Here is a 16748-nt window from a genome sequence, read left to right as displayed (position 1 = left end):
TATATACTATATCTTCTTTATACATTCATCTATCAATGGGCACTTTAGTTGCTTCTATATTTTGGCTATTGTACATAATGCTGCAATGAACATAGAGGTGCCTGTATCTTTTTAATTAGTGTCATCATTTCTTTCTTTGGATAAATACAGGAGTGGAATTGCAAAACTGGAAAAAACACATTAACATGTGGAGGCTAAACAATATGCTACTAAATAACCAATGGGTCACTGAAGAAATCAAAGAGGAAATTGAAAAATTACCTGGAGACAAATGAAAACAAAAACACAGTTATCCAAAATCTATGGAACCACAGCAAAAACAGATCCATAGGGGAAGTTTATAGCAATACAAGCCTACAACAAGAAACAAGAAAAATATCAAACAACCATCCTTATAACTAAAGGAACTAGAATAAGAACAAATAAAACCCAAATTAAGTAGAAGGAAATAATAAAAATCTGAACAGAAATAAATTAAATAGAACCTAAAAACAATAGAAATAAATAAATGAACCGAAGAGCTGGTTCTCTGAAAAGAAAAACAAAATTGATAAATCTTTAGCCATACTTATCAAGAAAAAAAGAGAGAGGAACCAAATAAATAAAATCAGAATGAAAAAGGAGAAGTTACAACTGATACCACAGAAATACAGAGGATCATAAAGAATTACTATGAACAATTATTTGCCAATAAAATGGACAACCTAGAAGAAATGGGTCGATTGGCTCCCAACAAACAAAATTCCAGGAATTTTGCTTCACAGGTGAATTCAAACATTTAAAGAAGAGTCAACACCTATCCTTCTCAAACTGTTTCAGAAAATTGAAGAGGAAAAAACATTTCTGAACACATTCTATGAGGCCAGCTTCACCCTGATACCAAAACCAAAGATACCACAAGAAAAGATCAGGTTTATGCCACTGATGAACATAGATGCAAAAATCTTCAACAAAATATTAACAAACCGAATTTGGCAATACATTAAAAGTGTCATACACCAAGATCAAGTGAAATTTTTCCCAGGGATTGCAAGGATGATTCAATATCCACAAATCAATCAATCTGATATATCACATTAACAAACTGGAGAATAAAAATCATATGAGTATCTTGATAGGTACACAAAAAAGCTTTTGACAAAATTCAGTATTCATTTATGATAAAAACTCTCAACAAAGTTGGTATAGAGGGAGCATACCTCAATATAATAATGCCATATATGAAAAGGCCACAGCTAACATCATATTGAATGGAGAAAAGCTGAAAGCATTTCTTCTAAGATCAGGAATAAGAAAAGAATGCCTAATCTTACAACTTTTATTCAACGTAGTTTGGAAGTCCTAGCCACAGAAATCAGACAATAAAAAGAAATCCAAATTGGAAAGGAAGAATTAAACAGTCACCGTTTGCAGATTATATGATACTAAGTATAGAAGACACCACAAGAAACTATTAGAACTCATCAATGAATTCAGTAAAGTTGTAGGATACAAAATTAGCATACAGAAATCTGATTTGTTTCTATAAACTAAAAACAAACTATCCAAGTTAAGAAAACAATTTCTTAAAATTGCATCTAAAAGAATAAAATTCTTAGGAATAAATCTAAGGAGGTAAAATATCTATACTGAGAAAACTATAAAACACTGATGAAATAAATTGAAGACAACACAAAGAAATGCTCATGGATTGGAAGAATTAATATTGTTAAAATGACCATACTTCCCAAGGCAATCTACACATTCATTGCAATCTCTACCAAAGTACCAACAGAATTTTTCACAAAACTAGAGCAAATAATTCTAAAATTTGTATGGAAACACAAAAGACCCCTAATAGCCAAAACAATCTTGAGGTATCATGCTCCCTGATTTCAAACTATGCTACAAAGCTACAGTAATCAAAACAATAGGGTATTGGTACAAAAACAGACCCATAGATCAATGGAACAGAATAGAAGGCCCAGAAATGAACTCACACTTATATGGGCAATTAATCTACAACAAAAGAGGCAAGGATATACACGGAGGAAAAGACAGCCTGTTCAATAAATGGTGCTGGGAGAACTGGACAGCTACATGCAAAAACATCAAACTGGACTACTTTTCACCACATGTATAAAAATAAACTCATAATGGATTAAGGACTTAAATGTAAACCTGAAACCATAAAACTTATAAGAGAAAATATAGGCAGTACACTCTTTGACATTTGTCTTAGCACTATTTTTTGGATATGTCTCCTCAGGCAAGGGGGAAAAAAGCAAAAATAAACAAGTGGAATTACATCAAACTAAAATGCTTTTGAACAGCACAAGAAACTATCAACAAAACAAAACAACAGCCTACTTAATGGGAAAAGATATTCTCAAATGATATATCTGATAAGGGGCTAATATCCAAAATATACAAAGAAGTTATACAAGTCGACATCAAAAGAACAAACAACCCAATTAAAAAATGGGCAGAGGACCTAAACAGACATTTTTCCAAAGAAGACATACAGATTTCCAACAGGCATAATAAAATATGCTCAACATCATTAATCATCAGGGAAATTCAAATTAAAACCACAATGAAATATTACCTCAAACTGTCAGAATGGCTGTTATCAAAAAGACAGCAAATAACAAGTGTTGGTGAGGTTATGGAGAAAAGGGAACCCTTGTGCACTGCTGGTGGAAATGTAAATTGGTACAGAAACTATGGAAAACAGTATGGAGGTTTCTCAAAAAATTAAAAATAGAAGTGCCATATGATCCAGCAATGTTACTGCAATCATTTGCAAAATGGTTAGATCAAGAGTGACTTTGTCCACCTGGAATATAACAGTGAAAAAAAATTCTAAAAACCTCAATATATATTTATTAATAAATACATTCATGCTGTTTTTGCCTTTTTATTTTATATATGATTACAAAATACAGTGTCGTTTACACCCTCTGTGACTAGGAACAACATGAAGTCAAATCTATTCAAAGTAACTCCACACAATTAACTATCAGAGTAAGTCAATCTATGTATAAGCCCTGCAGGTATTCATAGACAATATGTGAACCAGGGACTTAAGAGACAATAATTAAGTCAATAAGTACAACCCTAAGGTTACAATTTAACAAGGGAGTGGGAATGGGGAGGGAGGAGTAAGAGAGCTAAAATTCTCCTCATGCATGACAAGAAGATGAGCAATAATATTTATGACAGATGAGTCAAGAGACCAATTATATGTATGTTGTTAAACATGTGAGGTAAATGCCTGAAGGAACAGTTCTAAGTTTGAAAGTGAGAGGGCCCAGGGAGAGGGTGAGTTGTGGACTGAGGAAGGAAATGTAGATTACCAAATCTATATATATACAAATGTAAGTGTATATTTATATACATACATATATATCTACATTTACATATATAGATAGCGTATATATACACACATCACAATACACATACATTTTATACTTTTCACATTATAAACTCTATGTGTGTGTGTGTGTGTGTGTGTGTATATATATATATATATATATATATATATACATATATATATATATATATAATTTTATAAACATAAACATGTTTAAAAAGGTCACCAAGCAAGTTTTAAACATAACTGTAGTACATACACCCATACATTTCTAGTAGCAAAGAAGAGACCACACTATATCCTTTAGGATCCAGGACTCTCATTTTTTTAGTGTTATTTGAATTTGGAAGAATCTTTCATTGTAGAATAATTTAAATCACTCAAAAAGACATATTTCCTTTAATTAAGTTTTGTAATTCAAGCCTGTATATTCTTAGCAGGAAAAAGTATTTGGGTATGCATACACATTTACAGCTCAGTGTCAATAACATGACAAGGTTATTGTTTAATACTATCAAACACCTGCTGTGCCCCAGACATATTATATATGATGTTTAATTTAATCCTCTAATCATCTGAGGTTGGTTTAATTTAATCCTCTAATCATCTGAGGTTATCTCCATTTTTTACCTTTACTGAAATATAATTAATGTACAAAAAATTGCACACATTTAACATATACATCTTGATGAGTTTGGACATAGGCATACACCTGTGACACCATCACCACAACCAAGGTACTAAATATATCCATCACCTCTAAAACTTTATTTGTGTCCTTTTGTGGGTTTGTTTTTGTTGTTGTTGTTGTTGTTGTTTTGGTAAGACACTTAATATGAGATCTATCCTTTTAACGTGTTTAAATGTACACAGTGTCATATTAATTATAGGCGCTATGTTGTATAACAGATCTCTAGAACTTATTCATCTTGCATAACAGAAACTTTTTACACATTGAAAAACAATTTCCCATTTCCCTTTCTCTCCAGCCCCTGGCAAACACAATTCTATTGTCTGTTTCTATGAATTTAACTGTTTTAGATATCTCATATAAGTGGAATCACACACTATTTGTCCTTATGTGACTGGCTTATTTCACTTAGCATTATGTCTAGTTTCATCCATGTCACAAATGGCAGGACTTTCTTGTTTAAGGCTTTTTCTTCCATTGTATGTATATAACACATTTTCTTTATCCATGTATCTGTCAGTGGATATTTGGGTTGTTTCCATGTCTTAACTATTGTGAAATGCCGCAATGAACATAGAGGTGAAGTCTCTTGGAGGTCTTGATTTCATTTCTTTTGGATATAAATCCAGAAGTAGGATTGCTGGATCATATAGTAGTTCTATTTTTAATTTTGGGGAATGTCAATACTGTTTTCCGTAGTGGATGCACCAGTCAACATTCCCACCAATAGTGTATAAAGGCTCCAATTTTTTTTTATATCCGCACTGATACTTACCTTTTGTTTTATGATAGTAGTCATCTTAACAGGTGTGAGGTGATGATTTGTGGTTTTGATTTGAATTTCCCTGATGATTAGTGCCTTTGAGCACCTTTTCATATGCCTTTAGCCATTTGTATGTTTTCTTTGGAGAAATGTCTATTCAAGTCCTTTGCCTGTTTTTAACTGAGTTACCTGTTGTTGGTGGGGTTTTTTGCTACTGATTTGTAAGAGATTCTTACATATTTTATTTATTAACTCCTTATTAGACAGATTGTTTGCAAATATTTTTTCTCATTCCATAGGAAGCCTTTTCACTCTGTTGATTGTTCCTTTGCTGTGCAGAAGCTTTCTAGTTTTATGTAGTCACACTTGTCTATCTTTGGTTTTGTTTACCTGTGATTTTGATGTCAAATCCAAGAAATCAGTGTCGAGGACAAAGTCAAGTTTTCTCATTATGTTTTATATACATGCTAAATATAAAGAAACCCATACAGCAAATAATAGGGCATGAATTTAACTGAGGTTTGCTTGAAGATTCAACCTATGCTTTCTGAAAGTAAATTGAATAGACCTGAGAGAAACAAATCAAGACAGTAATATATCCATTATCAAAGGAAACAGTGATCATATGGCAAGTTCAGAGTGTCCTGGAACCCAGGGGCTTCAGATCCCATGCTCTTAATTCCTATGCCATACTTCATCTTCTCTCATCCAGAAGGAAGAGTAGACCCTGAGATTCTCACATACCTTGAGAATGTTGTTATTTTTATGATATGTATCATGGAATTGACCATATAATCATTTCCAAAATTATCGTTGCTCTTAGAAATCTTTCAAGTCAGTTTCTAATATCCAATCATTACCTTACTTATGAATGTAAAGCTTTTATTCCTACCTCTGTCTTCACTTTGCCGTAAGAAGCTCTGGTCCTGCCATTTGTAAAGCAGATATAAAAGGTGTAAAAGTTGTTTTGTTAGGGAAGGATGCTCTTATTTCTTTATCTAGCATCTCCAAAATAGGATATTATCATAAAAGCAAGGAAGGAACCTATGTGACTGCTAAGGAAGAAACTTACATGTCTGTTAAGGTGTACTGGCCAGAATAACTTTTACTAGAGTCATCCATTTATTCATTCACGTAGTACTGTTGTTTTTGAATGCCTAGTATGAGCCTGGCACTGTTCCATGCATGGGAAATCCAGCAAGGAATAAAATAAAGTCCCTAACCTTTTGGAGTTTACTAGGTATAGGATGTGGGCTGATGTAGTTCTTTGTGTTTGTTGTTCTTCTATAGGAGGCAGTATAGATTACAGGAAAGTGGGGGCAGACAAACAGTAAATGGCTGCCAGAGTCCAAACTGGGGCTCCGGTAGCTGTCTCCACACATATACAAGGAGCCCAAAGCTCAGCATTTCATAAGGTCACCTCAGGGGCCTAAAGAACTAGATTTTAAGATTTTAGTCTGAGAACACCTCTGATGAGTACATTAACAGCTGTTAGTCCTCTGTGTTCTTATTTGAAAGCCAGCGTGGCATAGAAGTGGATTTTGGTGTCCAAATTTCTGAATTTGAAATTCATCTGTTCTGAGTGCCCTAAGGCAGATTTTCTCAATTTTCTCATGTGAAAATGACAACCATATATAACTTGTATAGTTGTAGTAGAGACTTAAAGCGTATGAAACTTAGAGCCCAGTGTCTGGGCCATAGTAACTGTAACATAAAGGTAGGTAATATGCTTATAGTTAGGTATTAACAATAATAATAATAACAATAATAACAACAATATATTACTATCACAACTCACCTCCATAATAAGAATGTTTTCCTCAGTCTTCGGTATTATATGTCTCATGGGGTTGAATATATAAGCATTTTCCATAGTTATCATTGCTCTTAACCTTTTAAGTCATTTTCTCAATTCAGCCGTTACCTTACTTATGAATTTAAAGCTATTACTCCTACCTCTGTCTTTACTGACTAACCTCTTGATCTGAGTGCTTGACATGAAATGAAAAAGCTGCAGTGCTTCTTCCAGTATTCATTTCTGCAGACTAAACATGTCCAAGTTGTCTGATTTTTTTTAACCATATGAAATAATATGTACATACACGGTAGAGTTATTGAATTTTAAAGCTTGAGAGGACTTTAAATCCAAGGCCACGCAGCTAGTCAGCAGCTGAAGTTGTTCTAGAACCCAGGTCCCCAGATTCTGACTGAGAACTAAACAATAAAATGCATGTGACAGTTACAAGCAGAAAATGAAAATATAAAAGAGCGCTTGGGTAATCAAAAATATCTCCCTCTAGTGGGCACAACATGTGGGCTTTGATTTGGGGTTAATTTTGATCTATCACTGTCAGATTCCCTGAAGTTCATATTAGTGCAAGATACTGACATGTGCCCAATGGGACTTCACAAGCACGACCTTCCTGCAGATGGAGAACTTCTCCATGAAGTCATTTCACATACTCTCCCCTGCCCCCAGCTACCAGAAGGGCTCATGCAGGCTGCAGTGACACTCAGCTCAAAGTGCCATTTTCTCAGAGGATGGTTAGTCCGACAACCATGAGAGCCCATGGAACAAATCTATGTCACTAGGGAGAAATACGAAATGCATGATTTTTAATACAACTTTTTGCATTCCTAGCATTTTTTAATGGAGTCAGCATTTTTTACTCTCAATTTCTTTGGTGTGAGGTATTGAGTGCTAATGTCTCTCCTTGTCCAATGGCCCTGGCCCTTTCTGAGTAGTGCTCTGGAACCCTAGAGCACTGGGATGTTAGGGGTGGTGGGTGGCTCATAGCCTGAATGTACAGGCAAGACTTCTCACCTGGCCCTGAGTGGAAGTCAGAAAAAAAGAAACTGATTCTTTTGGAGTCTGAACAGGAACTCTTTAGTGAAATGGGCCCCTTGATTTCCTTTTTCTAATCTGAAATGTATATAAATCTACTACAAACAGGGAACCATCCTAGGCACTGTGAGGGGATATAAAGAGGCATTGTTTCTCATTCAATTTCAGAAGACAGTTGAAGCATATGCATATAAGTAGTGATATGAATGACATTTCAGACAGTAAATAATTGTTGGAAACTATGTTGAACAAGTCTCCTCTTCCCAGATTACCAGACAGAACAATTCAGGCATATTGTACTAGTTAGGAAGGTATTCTGCTGCAAGTAAAGAGCTTATGAACAGCAGCAGCTTAAACCAAACGGAGTTTATTTTTCTAATGAACCAAGAAGCCTGAGATAGGCAACCATTGGCCTTAGTTCAGTGTTTTGATAATGTTAGGGCCAATTTCTCTTTGATTCCCTTGTCCCACAGAGATAAAGTGTTAGGGTCTGCATTTCAAAAGAGATCAAGAAAGAACCTGTATGCTTTTGAGAAGATACTCCTCCCCTGGGATGACATTAGAGTGACAGTCAACTGAGGAATGGTGAAATGGATCACTTATGAGATGATCACATATGCCACATGCCGATGGATGTTTGATTTCAGCCAAATTGCCCCATATCTCATGTCTACATTGTAGCTGCTCCACCTTCAGACTTGTGCTGAAAAAGGATGAAAGGAGAAAGGACCTGTGCCAACCAAATCTTTGAAAGACACAGACATTCTCTTTGGGCTCACTGGTTGCATCTGGATTACATAGGAAGTCTTCCAAACAAGGCTTGGAAACAAGGAAAGAGGAATATCATAATTGGCCTAAATCAATCATAACCCATCACTTGGGTCTCAGCACATTACTGCTCTGAACAAATGTGGGCATCTGCTATCAAAGAATAAAGGTAGCATGGGTGTTGTGCAGCCATTATCAATATGTGTCACACTCTTGTGTGTCCTTCTAAGTCATTTGCTTTAAGTAGCTGAGTAGATACCCCATAGATTTATAATCAATTGCTTACGTGTTTTTCTCTTCCAATTAACTAGTAGCTCCTGGAGGGCAGGAACTGTGTCTTATTTTCTTCTTCTATTATAAAATTTACCACAGGGCCTAAAACATAAATGTTGTTGAATGTTCCATTGAATTGCATTAAATTAAGTGCCTTGAGTGAAACATATTGAATTATAGAATTACAGGAATACAGTACTAGAGTAGTATCTTAGTTTAGAGGTATGAGTGACCACATTAGATTTGGGTGGAAAAAATGGGTTTAAAGTATATCTTGAGGAATGGGTAAGGTCCATGTCTGATTTAGTTTTGTATAGCACCCATGGCACCTAGGACAGTGTTTTTCAATATGTTTTTTGAACTGGATTGAATTTGAGTAGAGGGGGAATCCAGGGAAGGAATCTTTGCAAATAAAAGTTTATAGGTAGAAACACAAAGAGGCATCTCTCCTTCCTTCCCTTAGCTTTCTCCTTCCCTCAGCTTTCTCCTTCCCTCCTCACCTATGAGCCTAAGGTCCCAAGTGTTATCTGATATTCACCCCTCAGGCACTCCGAGGCTTTGGGTCTTTGTAGAATGTATTGTTGATTCTTTGGGCTGAAAATAAGGCTGTCTTCCACCTGCATCTGCTCAGAGATCTGGTACACCTGTAGTATTAATTTGAGGCATACAGATAACAGAGCTGACAAATATAAGAGCAGTTACTTTTGGACAAACTGCGCTGAACTATAGACCTTTGCTGAGAATGCCTGTTATCCAGAGATTGAATGGAGCTCTGGTTTTAAAGTCTTTGAGAAGACTCTCCACTCCCAGCAGTGATGCCATGTCAGCCTCTGCTTTATATCATTGAGGTCATGTCAGCTGGGTTAAATTTACTGGGGCATTCAGATGGAGCTGTAGACCACATGGCAGACACATTACTAGTAGTTACCTATCGATTTGGAACCAAATGGCAAAACGTCTTACTGGGTTAATTTCCTTTGTGTGAACAGAGGTTCAAATCATCAAGGTTTTATGATTCTTAAAAAGCAAAAATGAAAAAAAAAAAAAAAACCACATTGTCTTAGAATTGATCTGCTTCTAAAATGTTTCAGCAGTACTAAAATTGCTGACACATTTCCATCACAGAGATGTTTCTTTTGCTAGAGCAGGGATTGGGCGGGTAGAAAAAGGAAGAATATGAAGGTTGTAGAAAATCTGAGGTTAACACAGAAGAGTATGGCTAACCCTCACCTCTAGCCAAGGGATCTTGGTTGTGTCCAAGAAAGCTTTCTTCATTGCACTTGTCAGTCAGGGCTCAGTAGTTCTCAAGTGGGGCCCTCCTCACATACTGGAACTTATCATTTGGAAATCTGTTTCTGTAAAATATTACTACTCCATTTATTCAACATGGTTTTCTAAAAATATGTTCCATGTGCCAAGCACTGCATTCCATATAAAAGTTTCTTTGCTTTTAAAGCAAAGAGCTTTTTAATAATTATTACATAAATGTGGCCTGGTAAAATGAGTCTGTCACTTCCCATCATAACATATTCTACAATAGAGAAGACTGTATGAGTTAAAACTTTCATCTGACTGTTGATAAGAACGATGTGAAATAACAGTGTCTTAAGCCAATTGGGAGATTACTTTTCTCTTGAGTAAAAGAAATCAGGAGGGAGACAGTCCAGAGAGAGTGTGATGGATGTATGCTATCATCAATGTTTTGGGTCCCTTTTATCTTTTTGCCCCATTATCCTTAACACATGGTATCCATCCTCAAGATCACAAGATGGCAGCTGGGAAGTCTTGCTGTTACATCCATGTTGCAGGAAGAAAAAAGAAGGAAGGGGGAGTGAACAAAACAGTACATCTCCCAACTGAGTCAAACCCCTTAAAGAGCTTTTCTGCAAGCCCCACCCAACAACTTCTGGTTGACTATCCTCTAGGTGCAAGAAGACTTGGGAAATGTCCCATAGCTGGTCACATTGCTACAGCCAATAATATAGAAATTCTGCTACTAAGAAAGATTGAAGAAGATGAATATTAAGGATGTAGTTAGCAGTCCCTGCCACAAGGCAGTCTGGGATAAAGAGAAAAATATAGACTTAGCTGTCAGATAAATGCCAGCATTTACTAAGTTAAACTATGGAATTATTCGACCAATGTTGGATGATTCATTTAACAGTTCTGCTTCTCAGTTTTCTCACCTGTAAAACTGGAGTTTATGGTGACAATCTTGCAGAATTGTCTTCAGGATTAAATAAGATGCCTCACAGTTTAATGTAGTGTTTGGTGAGCAACTCCTGTTGCTGGTTGTTTTGTTTTTCTGACTTTCTAACAAAATACTGCAAAGACATGTACAATGATAAAGAGTAAAGACATTGACAAAAATGTCAAAATCTGAAGGGGCTTTCCACTAATTGTAAAGCATATATGATATTAAGGAAAGAAAAAAACAAACAAAAAAATACTTTGCCATTCTTTTGAAAAAAAAAGACTACATGGAAAAAGATAAGAAAATACTTAATCCCGTCATTCTTTTCTCCTGATGCAAGCACCCAAGGTCTGTATCAACAGGAAAAAAAACAGACATCCCTCTCCCATTCCAAGGTTGATGTCTGCAGCCATCAAAAGATACTCCTCGTGTACTTCTGCCAAATATTTCATAACTTATCTCTTTCAATCTTTGTACAAATGTCACCTTCTTAAGGAGACCTACCCAAGGTGTCCCCACCTTAACACTCCCTATGGCCTTGCCTTATCTTACTTTTTTCCTTAGCACTCATTATCATCTAATATACCGTATATTTTACTTATTTATCTATTTTTTGTCTCCTAATAGAACATAAGCTCTTTAACAATTTGGATTTCTGTCCATTTTTCTTTGCTTTATTCAATATTGTATGAGCAGCCTAGAAGAGCATGTAGCATATAGTAAGTGTTCAATGAACATTTGAAATTGAACTATTGAACTTCTCATGCACTCACTATACCTCTTTTCTGCTTTATTTTTTTCTCATAGCCCTTGCCACCATCTTACTATCTATCTGTCTATCTATCTATCTATCTTTCTATCTTCTTGTCTCATTCTCTCCAGTAGAATATAATTCCCACGAAGGCAAGGATGTTGTCTATTTTGTTTTCTACTCTTTGCCCGGCACCTGTAACAGAGCCTGGCATATTGTAAATGTTTAATATATATCTGTTGATCTCTTGACAATTCCACCAGAAACAGCAACTCGCTGAAGACATCTGGTCAGGAAATGTGGGGTGAGAAAAACCATGATGCATTGCATCCTGAGGATATCATCCTTTAGTTGGCAGGTGGGACAGAAACAGGAAGAACACTGGTGGTAGCTTTGCTGGAATTCTCAATTTTCACACACTCCATAAGTTTAAAATGTCAAAAAAAAAAAAAATGATATTTCAGTAGTACAAAGACTAAATACCTATACGACTGATAGAATATTGTAATTTCTTAAGGGCTGTGCAATCAATGTACAGATTGTAAGCATTCAATAAATGTGTATTAATATTTATATTTCTTAATCACCCTCCTCCCCTTGAAATAAATCCCTTGTGGGCAGGAATTGTATCATATCCTGTGTTCTGACTTATATATGACACCTGAAACACTGCTTATTGGACATCTGAAGAAAAAAAAAAGTCTTACTGGTTAATGTTTATGTACTTGGTAGAAATCCACAGAGAGCAAAAAGAGAGATTTGGAAATCTGAACTGCATTAGACTTTAACCCAGTGTCAAAAAACAGAGAAGGGGAGGGGACGTTTGACCAATGTTGGATCAAACAGATCTCATGGTGAGTTCTGCTTTGATTCTGTTACAGTGAGGAGAGTTCATCTATTACCTGATGACCAATCATAAACTGGAAGCAACTGGAGGGTATATTTGTGGGTTGGTGGGACACAGTGGCCGCCACCCCCAGTCCAGTGCTGACAGACCTCAGGATAAATGGAGATCTGCCTCAGCCTCGTATACAGTGGAGGAAACACAAAGGCTCTCAGATTTGTTTAGCTTGAAATAGGAAAAAATGGTGTTAAATCAGCTTTTCCTTGACTCGCATTCTGTGAATCAGAATGTTGTGGGTGGGTAAGAGGATTAAGTCTTCAAGCTTGAGTTTCTTAAGCATGTGAATGATGTCTGTGGGTTCCAGGAAGTAGAGTGTGAGCCTTGATGTGTTCAGTCCAGCGACCCCGGTTGCTGTGTACGAGGTTTGACTCCTATGTCCCCATTTGTTAAGTTCACCTTTCTGATTTCATGCAACTTACTCTTATCACCGCCACATCCTTCTTAACCCAGCATTTCTTTTGAAATGTCCATCTTTCCCTAAGCATGGCTTTGTAAACTCCTAATCATATTTGTTTGTTTTAATTGAACAAATATGTTCTGTGTCCTGGGTACAAGTGCTGGCTCCTAATTGGTTACATGCTAGCTTGGCTCACAGTTTCAGAGGATGGGGTTTTTCTGGTTTAGGCTGGGCGTGTAAAGGGGGAGATAACTTTAAAGCTTGATTAAAGCAAGTTTCTCTAACGTCAGGGTTCCCTCTAAAGACATAGACATAATCCTGGAGCAACAATGGAGGCTTGCTTGCATTTAGAAAGTTAGAACAGAAGTTTAAAAAAACAACCCTTGGTCCAATTTTCAACAGGATTGTATAATGTTCAAAAAATGAAAAAAATCCCCCCCACTTGTAACCACAGGAAGCCAAGCATTAAAGTCAGAAAAAAGAAACCCCCAATCCCACCCCCAGAATGAACTGCACCATATTGTTTTCCTTTTGTGCTTGCCGATTTCAGATTTTCATTTTCTGTACATTAAAAAGCAAAGGAGACTTTAAAAAAAATATATTCGTTAGCGGTTTCTGTCTAAATCTCATCATCTAATTATTTTCGCAGTGAACATTTGAAATGGCAGAAGCAATTCTGCCAAGAGCCTTCTCTCTCTGGATTCCAGGAGATGTTTCACAATAATTAGAAACCCCAATGGGTCTCTTAAGAACCCTTAAAGGGTTCCATATGCAGAATTCCATATGAAGTGGTACAATGTGTAGTTCTTCATTTCCCACAATAGGGCCTGACAGGTCTTAATGTATATTATTACATTAAATGAGATGCACATTAGTTGGTCAGACTGCTGGGTAGCTGGCCCCAATTCACTGAGAAATACAAACCAATCTGGTAACCCCATTATTTGACCCAGCCCACCCCATGCACACGCATACAAAGTACTGTTAGTCATTGTGCAAGTACTCAAGTACTAATTGGCTTCTTGGACCTTGTCCTCGAGTGTGGAGCACTGGTTTCATTGATTTTACGGGAATTTTAAGATGAATTAATGTATCTTAGTCAGGAAATGTTTGGGCTAAGATAAATATCTCTTTTCCATTGAACTGCTAGCGGATTTTTATTTGTTCTTCAGGAGGTGAAATACAGTGGTTACAAAAGGCCCAAGGATCAGGGTGTCCTCTATTTAAAATACATGGTTTGGCTAGATTTTAGCATTCCCTTATCCATTGCTGCTCTGGCATTCTATACTCAGGTAGCAGGAAACAATTATATGTAGACAACATTAGATACCTTGTCATATATGTTTATTTACACCGTTCTGCTAAGCAAGTAGCACTGATTACCAACCATATCAGGACCGAGAAGTTGAACTGGTATACTTTTGTTGACAGTAAAATGCTGTTTTTTACTTAAAGGTTGTGCATGGTTCATTGGGTGGGCAAAGAATCTAGAGTCTTTGGTCCCCTGGTTGGTGACACTTTAGGAGACTTTGATTCCTGTTGTTTTGTGCATCCTAATGAGGCCATACTGTGTAACTCAACCAGACTTCCAAAGAGCAAGGAAACTGGTAGAGCAAAAGAAAAAAAGAGCTTCACTCCTCGAGGATTTTATGTTCTCAGTAGACTAGATGGCTGTATCTCACTTGAAAAAAATCTGTGAGCTTTTCTAAAAAACAAAAATGTCTTGTCCCTATTTTTATATTGATAAACTGTCAACCTACCTCCCACCTTCATCCTTAGGAATTGCCTCCTCTTTGCCATTGTTATTTTAGTGTAATGACCAATGTGAGTGCCATTTGCAGCTTTTGGGGGGAGTTGAGGCATAAAATGTGAACAAAGAATAACAGACCATTTCTCATAATTGTGTAAAAGAAATGTGGCTCTGGCCAGCATTTGATATATGATTATTTGTTTTTCTCCCTTCTCCCTGCAAATAAGATAGAAATGCTGTTTTTGGAGGTGATATATATCAACATTATTTTGAAAATGTGAAATGGCACCCTTTCATGATGGAAAGAAGGCAGCAAGTGGACTGATTTCTTAAGAATATTTAAATTCCTCTTGATGTCTGATAGTAACTGGGTACAAAGTGAGGAATCCAACTAAAAAAAAAAAAAAAAAAGAAGATTTTGTATTACTTTTAGGAATCAGAGCATCAACATTCCATGTGCTGATAAATTTTTTTTAATAAACAGATTATTTCTTTCCAGTAACATGAGCTAATTAAAAGTAAGAGAGTATAGGAAATTGCCTCTTCCTAGCTCTTGAGGCCCTCTAGTTCTTTAACTTAAATTGTCATGTAGTGACATATAAAGGCTAAAATTTCTTCACCAAAAGCCATTAATTAAACAGCCCTTAGCAGATCTGTTGCCTCTCTTGGCCCTATCACACAGAAATTAAGTTCTGCAACTGAAGATAATTTGAATTAAGAATAAATAGAAACAGGCCCCAGAGAAAACCATAATTCAAAAAGACACATGCACCCCAATGTTCATTGCAGCACTATTTACAATAGTCAGGTCATGGAAGCAACCTAAATGCCCATCGACAGACGAATGGATAAAGAAGATGTGGTACATATATACAGTGGAATATTACTCAGCCATAAAAAGGAATGAAATTGGGTCATTTGCAGAGACGTGGATGGACCTAGAGACTATCATACAGAGTGAAATAAGTCAGAAAGAGAAAAACAAATATAGTATATTAACACATATATTTGGAATCAAGAAAAACGGTACAGATGAACCAGTTTGCAAGGCAGAAATAGAGACACATATGTAGAGAACAAACGTATGGACACCAAGGGGGGAAAGCGGGGGTGGGTGGTGGTAGTGGGATGAACTGGGAGCTTGGGATTGACATATATACACTAATATGTATAAAACAGATAACTAATAAAAAAATAAAATATAAATAAATAGAAACAGGAGGTAGAGTGTGAAGGAGGTATAGTAAAGGGCAAAATCTAAGAATCACACTCTATCGATGTTCTCATCCAATAAAGGGAACACAATAAAGTATTGGATCAGGTCTTCTGAGAGATATAGAGGTGCAAAAGCATTTGGAAAGAAAGAGAACTGGGGGCACCCTAGATCTCTGATTATGAAACAGGGGAGAGTCTACAGCTTCTTGCAGAGGGACTCATAAGAGAAAAGGAGAGAGGAAAGGTGTAAGGAAATTAGGTTACAGGGCTGCAAAGTATCCCCCCAAAGACATTCATAAACATTCATATACACATGAACATGTATGTACCCCCGCCGATACACACACACACACACACACACAATATACACAACACAATAACAGATTTCTGGGAAAAAATCTGATTGCAATTTTGAACTCCAGCTGTTCACACTTAGCATAGAGTTATTTTCAGGGTGGCCAAATCATGTAACCAGTACTGATTCCCACTCGGGTATCCGGAGATCTGGAAATCAATGCTGACAAGATAATCTACTGCAGCGACCAGAGAAGGGAATCTTGTGACTGGGACAACAAATAGAAGAAAGAGCCTGCATCCAGCTCTAAAGTTTCTACATGTCTTTGTGGTGCTCTGTTAGTGTATGGAACAAGGGAAAGTAGGAAGGTAAACTTTATTTTGTGATAGCCTTATGAGGTCACTATTGGTTCCAATTTTCAGATAAAAATATACTGCGTCACAAAAGCATTGCCACAATTCTCATATACTTATCAACGAGCAGGGGGACTTGAGAGAATCCATTTCATCTAAACTCAGAACAGCAGCTTACAGTATAGATGCTGCTT

The 16748-nt window shown here is 36.5% G+C and overlaps 1 long non-coding RNA gene across 1 annotated transcript in view; it reads left to right on the top strand.

Moving 5' to 3' along the window:
* The window catches only part of LOC309611705, a 397191-nt gene that overhangs the window by 256302 nt on the left and 124141 nt on the right, over positions 1-16748 (top strand). The gene's annotated exons all lie outside the window — the stretch shown is intronic.

This window comes from Balaenoptera borealis, assembly GCF_965194805.1.
Source record: "Balaenoptera borealis genome assembly, chromosome: 15".
In the NCBI taxonomy this organism is placed as follows: domain Eukaryota; kingdom Metazoa; phylum Chordata; class Mammalia; order Artiodactyla; family Balaenopteridae; genus Balaenoptera; species Balaenoptera borealis.
The sequence above is the reverse complement of the archived record's forward strand: the minus strand, read 5'-3'. Positions and strand labels throughout refer to the sequence as shown.